Genomic DNA, 6734 nt, shown 5'->3' on the forward strand with positions numbered 1-6734 from the left:
TTTGAGCCTGAGGGTGAGGTTCCCTTTGTTTTCGTAGGTGTTGTGAATGGACCCCGCGTACCATGATATCAGCATTGAGGGCTGGGAACCTATTACAGGGAGGTTGTATAGGTTTTCAAGCTAGCGTGGTGGATACCACCAGAATTATGCCAGCAGGGTCGGGAGAGACCAAATTGGTACACGAGTTCTTGGATGTGTTTCCTGAGGATTTACTAGGACTGTCGCTGCATAGGGAGATTCAGTTCGTCATTGACTTAGCACTAGGTACATAGCTTGTGTTGAGGGCACCATATAGGATGGCTGCGATGGAACTGAAGGAGTTGAAGATACAGTTGCAAGAGCTTCTTGATTTGGGGTTTATTAGACCTAGCTTCTCACCATGTGGTGCTTCGGTTTTGTTTGTCAAGAAGAAGGATGGGACTCTGAGAATCTGTAAAGACTACATGGAGTTGAACAAGTTGACCATTAAGAACAAATACCCCTTAACAAGGATCGATGGCCTCTTCAATCAGCTGTAGGGAAAGATGGTGTTCTTGAAGATTAATCTTCAATATGGTTATCACTAGCTGAGGATCAAGGATGAGGATATTCCGAAGATGACCTTGTGAATGAGGTATGGGCATTATGAGTTCCTGGTCATGTCGTTTGGTTTGACCAATGCCCCAGCAGCATTCATGGATCAGATGAATAGGGTGTTCAAGGACTTCTTAGATCAGTTTGTGATTATCTTCATCGACGTCATTTTGGTTTACTCGAGTTCTGAGACACAGCATGAGCAGCATCTCCGGTAGGTATTGCAGAGACTGAAAGAGCATCGATTGTGTGCCAAGTTTAAGAAGTGCGAGTTTTGGCTACCATAAGTGACATTCCTTGGACACATTGTTGGTGAGGATGGGATTAAGTTAGATTCAGCTAAGGTAGAGGCAATGAGAGATTGACCAAGTCCAAAGAATGCCTCAGAGGATAGGAGCTTCCTTGGATTAGAGGGATATTACAGACGGTTTGTGGCATGGTTCTCGAAGATTGCTGCACCGATGACAAAATTGACACGGAAGAATCTGAAGTTTATTTGGTCAGACAGGTGTGAGAATAGTTTCCAGGAACTGAAGGGACGATTGATTACTGCTCATGTATTAAGTCTTCCTTCGGAGGGGGGGGGGGAGTTTATGGCATATTGTGACACATCGAAATTGGGATTGGGATGCGTATTGACGCAGAATGAGAAGGTTATTGCTTATGCATCATGACAACTGAAGGAGTATGAGCAGCGGTACCTTACCCATGATCTGGAGTTGCCAACGGTGGTATTCGCACTAAAAGTTTGGCGACATTACTTGTATGGAGAAAAGTGTGAGATATACACAGATTATAAGAGCTTGAAGTATTTCTTCACCCAAAAGGACTTGAATACGAGGCAGAGGCGTTGGCTCGAGCTGGTAACGGACTATGACTTTGATATCCTTTACCACCCAGGGAAAGCCAATGTAGTGGCAGAGGCGTTGAGCCGGAGGGGCCCTTGACAGTTATTTAGCTTTACACATATATCAAAGGAATTGGCAGAGGAGATGATTAAAGCGAGAATAGAGATGGTTGTGGGTCAATTGGCCAATATTACCTTACAGTCGACCCTTCTAGAGAGGTTAAGAGAAATTCAGATGGATGATACACAGTTACAGAAGGTTAGAGGGAATGTCCTAGATGGTGTGGCTAAGGACTATTCCATTTCAGAGACAGGTTTGTTATGGTATAAGGGTCGGATTTGTGTCCCGACATATGTGGATATTAGGTGAGAGATTCTTGATGAATCCCACACTACACCATACTCGCTCCATCCGGGCACCACAAAGAAGTATCAGGATCTAAGAACTCTATATTGGTGGCCTGGGATGAAGAAGGACGTAGTGGAGTACATGGCTAAGTGTTTAACTTGTCAAAAGGTGAAGGCTGAGCATCAATGACCAGCAGGGTTGCTACAGCCTTTGGGTATTCCTAAATGGAAGTTGGAAGACATTACTATGGATTTTGTGGGAGGTTTGCCCGGGATAGTGGGGTTATATGACTCGGTGTGGTTGATTGTAGACACATACACCAAGTGAACACACTTTGTACTAGTGAAAATGACCTATACTATGGATCAGTATGTAGAATTGTTCGTAAGTTAGATTGTACGTCTCCATAGGGTTCCTAAATCTATAATATCATACTAGGATCCCATAGTTACCTCCAAGTTTTGGGGTTGTTTGAAGAAGGCTATGGGGACTCAGTTGAAGTTCAGTACAGCCTTTCATCCTCAGACATATGGACAGTCTGAGAGGACGATTTAGGTATTGGAAGACATGCTTAGTGTGTGTGTTTTAGACTTTGAGGGGTCTTGAAGTAAGTACCTTCTATTGATTGAATTTTCTTACAACAACTGTTATCAATCAACGATTAGAGTGGCTCTATATGAGGTGTTGTATGGAAGGAGGTGTAGATCGCCCGTTCGTTGGGATGAGATGGGTGAGAGGAAGGATTTGGGACCGGAGATGGTTCAAAAGACTAATGAAGTTCGAAAAGATATGAGCTCGAATGCTTGCTTCGCAGAGTAGATAGAAAAGCTACGCTGATCCTAAGTGTAGGGATGTGGAGTTCCAGGTAGGGGACCACATGTTTTTACGAGTGTCACCACTGCGAGGGGTGAGGAGGTTTGGGAAAAAGGGCAAGTTGAGCCTTAGATTTATAGGACCTTTTGAGATCCTGGAGAGGAACGAGAAAGTGGCCTACAGAATGGCACTTCCACCATCGCTATTAGGGGTTCACGACGTATTCCACATTTCTATGCTTTGGAAGTATGTCTTAGATACGAATCATGTGTTGAGGTATGAGGATTTGGAGTTGCAGAAAAATTTGTCATATGAGGAGCGACCGGTTCAGTTCCTAGACAGAAAAGACAAGGTTCTACCGAACAAGACAATTCCCCTAGTCAAAATATTATGGAGGAATAGCAAGGTCGTGGAAGCGACCTGGGAGCTTGAGTCAGCTCTGCAGGATCAGTATCTCGAGTTATTCAGGTAAATTTCGAGGATGAAATTCTGAGTAGGAGGGGATAATTGTAACGACCTAGAATTGCTAATAGGGCTTAGTGCCTTGATTAGCGTGACGCGAGGGCATAATTTGTTTATATGTGTGTTAATTGGTTAAATGCATGACTATGTTGCAAGCATGATTGATATGATTATTTGCGTATGTTATAGGCATGTTTATGAGTATTAATTATGCATGTGAGCCCTTTATTGTTCCTAGGGGCATATTTGTACTTTTGGCTTGTTAAGGGCGTAAATTTGATTATATGTCATAAATCGTTGAGACCACATTATTATGTGGGTATATTTGCAATATATGGTTCGAGACGGTCCTAGTGAGCGGATAAGCGAAATAGTCACACTGGGGTTTAATACTCGGCTCAGGGGAGTCTAGGGGTGTTTTGGGAATTTAGAGAATAGTTTGGGATATATTGAGTAATGAATAAGTAATTGGTAATTATTTGGACATGATGGGATTAATTGGTAAATGGTAGGAACACTTGAGGAATTAGTGGGGAATTGGGATAAATGATGCCCTTAGAAGGAAAAGGAAGGGTTGTGATAATTAAGGGGTATTTTAGGCTTTGTTAGATAAAGGATTGGTTTAGCTGAGGCTCTAGGATTGATCACAACTCATTAGAAGCACTAGAATGTCCTAAGCTGTCTATCTCTTTCTTCTTGCACAAATTCTATCTCTCTCTCTTCCCTATACATGGAAGCTGAAGGGAAATTGAAGGAGAAAAACTTGGGTTAAGTTGGGAAAAGGCTGGATTTGAAGCTTAAGAAGTTAGGAATTTAAAGCTTGTAGAGGGAAGAAAGTTTTTGAGGATTCAAGCAACAATCGAGGTAAAGTCTTGTCTCCATTTTGCTAGAAATTTAGATCATTAGGTTAGAATTGAACTGAATATTGGATGATGAATTACCACTTAATTGGTGTAGTAGCTTAAGTATCATTCTTGAGGTTTTATGTTTAAGATATGTGATTAAGAGTCCTAGACTTGTAACTGAGCGTGATTTTTGGCTAGGGTGTTTGTTAAGGTTTAGTTTTGAGGTTTTGGCTAGGAAGGATGCTGAGGAAACCCAGAAAATTCTGGGTTCATGGGGCACGCCGCGACCCAGCTCATGGGCGTCATGGCCCGGATGCACAGAATGCCCTGGGAGGGCTTTCAGATTTGAGGGCATGCCGTGGCCCTAGGGGTACAAGTCGCGGCTCGCTGCCCCCCATAGCATTAGAGCCACACCTCTGTCTTGGAGCGTGTGCGACCCTCAGGGCTAGGTTGCGGCTCGCCTAGGGAACTTTGGCCTAGGTTAGTTTTTAGGCTTGGGAAGGCTCGGGGGTTTGAACCTAGGCACTTGGGATGATTTCTACTACTCGGTTTAGTAGAATTTGAGGTCCTGGAGGCTAGTTATTGTTTCCTAAACATTTATTTGGGTTATGAATTGATAGTTATGTTGGGAATTTTGGCTTGAAAGCATATGTAATAGATATTATTTTTAAGAAATAAATAAATAAATTGAATTTGGTATGCATATATTTTATGGACTATATTATTCTGTTGTTTTTCGCAGCAGGTTTGGCAGTTGCTTAGAGGTTGGTTGGGTTCTAGTATTTGGCCTATTCAATATGCTTGCTGGAAGGAGTGGTTAAAAGGGAAGCCTAAGAATGTTTTTCTCTGCATTTCAGTAGCATCACTGGCAGCTACGGTGTATGGTGTTTGGTACAATAGAAATTCTTGTATATTTTCTTGCTGTTCTTTTTCTCCTTTTCACATAGTGAGGTTGATTAAGCAGGCCCTGAAATTTAGATTAAGTGGTAGGCTGAGTCAAAAAGTCTTGAATAAGAATTGTGTTCTTGCTGAAGTTGTTAGATGTTTGTAATCTGTTAATCCTTTGGGCTGGTCCTTGATCAAGTTGTAGTTTGTTGTTTTGGTGCAATATATTCTTTCTTTTCATCAAAAAAAAAATTAAGTAAATATCAGAAAAATTCCTAAGTTCATATATGTGATCTCAACCACGTATTGGTACGAGAGGATTGTGATTGAGATAGATGAACTTGAATAGTTCGAAGTAAAATAAAGTTATGGAATCTTTAGATTAATTACTGCAAGTACGATCCACTAGTATTATGAATACATGTGATCTAGATTCAGATTACTAGTGTAGTAGGACACTTTAGTGGAGGTGGTTTATATATTAGAGAATATATAGAATTGGACCAGAAATGTTTGTTAATACTTAGTTAAATACAGTTTCGAAGTATTAATTAAATATATTGTTGACGCGGTTCTTCGGCAACAGGTAATTAAGAGAAGAAGAGAAAGAGATTAGTACTTAAAAGTAGAACCGCCGCAGATATGAAATCTTTGTGAAAAGAACTAGGTGACCTTAAACACGTTTTTAAGTGGTTCGAAGGTTAAAAATCCTTCTACTCCACTAGTCAATATTATTGATCTTTTCTGGGTAATTGGTTTACCAAATATATAGTTCTTACAAGACTATTTTTTCCAACCCCTATCAATTCCCAGGGTCTCCATATTTATAGGAGAAGGCACCTGGAAATTGGTAGGGAGGTCATCCCGTGACCTTACCATTTGTCATATCAAGTCTGTGATATTCATGATTACTTCCTAAACCTGACACACAAGTGTGGTCTAATCAGTACGGAAGGAGATAATGGGCCGCACGGCCCAACCCGTCCGTGGGTGTCTGAATACGCACGTTCCTGCGGCGTGTCCGAGAAGTCAGGGGGATATCGGACACGTGATGGCAGGATTATGCACGTTTATCTTGCGTGTTGACTTCCCATAGGGTCAGAGCTTCTTGAGAAGCTCGCTACCGGAGCAATCCATAACCCGAGCTGATCCGTCAGTGGTCGCCGGATGTTGTTCCCAGCTCCTGGAACAACAAGAGGGAGCAGGAAACTCCATCCCCTCGAGCTAGAAAGGGCCCGTCCTGAAGATAAAGCCTCTGGCCTGTGGGAGCCTCGGGCTAAATCATGTTTAGTCCGAGGATCGTCTTGCTAAACAGCCCGTGGGAAATCCAGGGCGTACATCTGCCCCCCAAGCTCCTGCTCGTGGTCCATGACGTCAGACATGGGAGACCACAGTAGGAGCTTTTAGACTTCTCCCACAACCCTTCGCATTCCATGCTTTTCGCATGCGTCTGATACGTGGAACGCCGTGGGTGGCGACGGTACACTCTACGAGAACCGCATTAAATGGCCTAGCCTACTGTCCAGCCGTCGTTTCACATTTCGAGTGGAGGGTCTCCCAGGAGCCTTTTACACGTGATCCCCCCTTGTATAAAAAGGGGGTGGTCATCCCACGCACGGACCACCTTACCATTCAGAACCTCTCAAATTTCCTTCTTTTCTCTCTGACCTTCCGAAGAACAAAACCCTCATTTCCATTGCTCTCATCTTCTCCGTTCACGAAGCTTAAGCGTGCGAGTTCCTTCAAGGCCTTGGAGACTACTGTGCCAACGAAGCTCCTACCAGCGCAGCAACCTCGCTCACCATCCAACCCTATACTGTAAGTCTTCTGTCCCTGTTTATTTTTGAAAGCATGCCACTGTAGCCTAGGTAAAAAATTTTACTGTAGCCACATGCAGAGGTTTTCTGGGTCGCGCGGATATGGAGGGTGATGGCCCTTCTTTGATTAGGGCACACTTGCC

Source organism: Humulus lupulus, chromosome 5 (assembly GCF_963169125.1).
Source record: "Humulus lupulus chromosome 5, drHumLupu1.1, whole genome shotgun sequence".
NCBI lineage: Eukaryota > Viridiplantae > Streptophyta > Magnoliopsida > Rosales > Cannabaceae > Humulus > Humulus lupulus.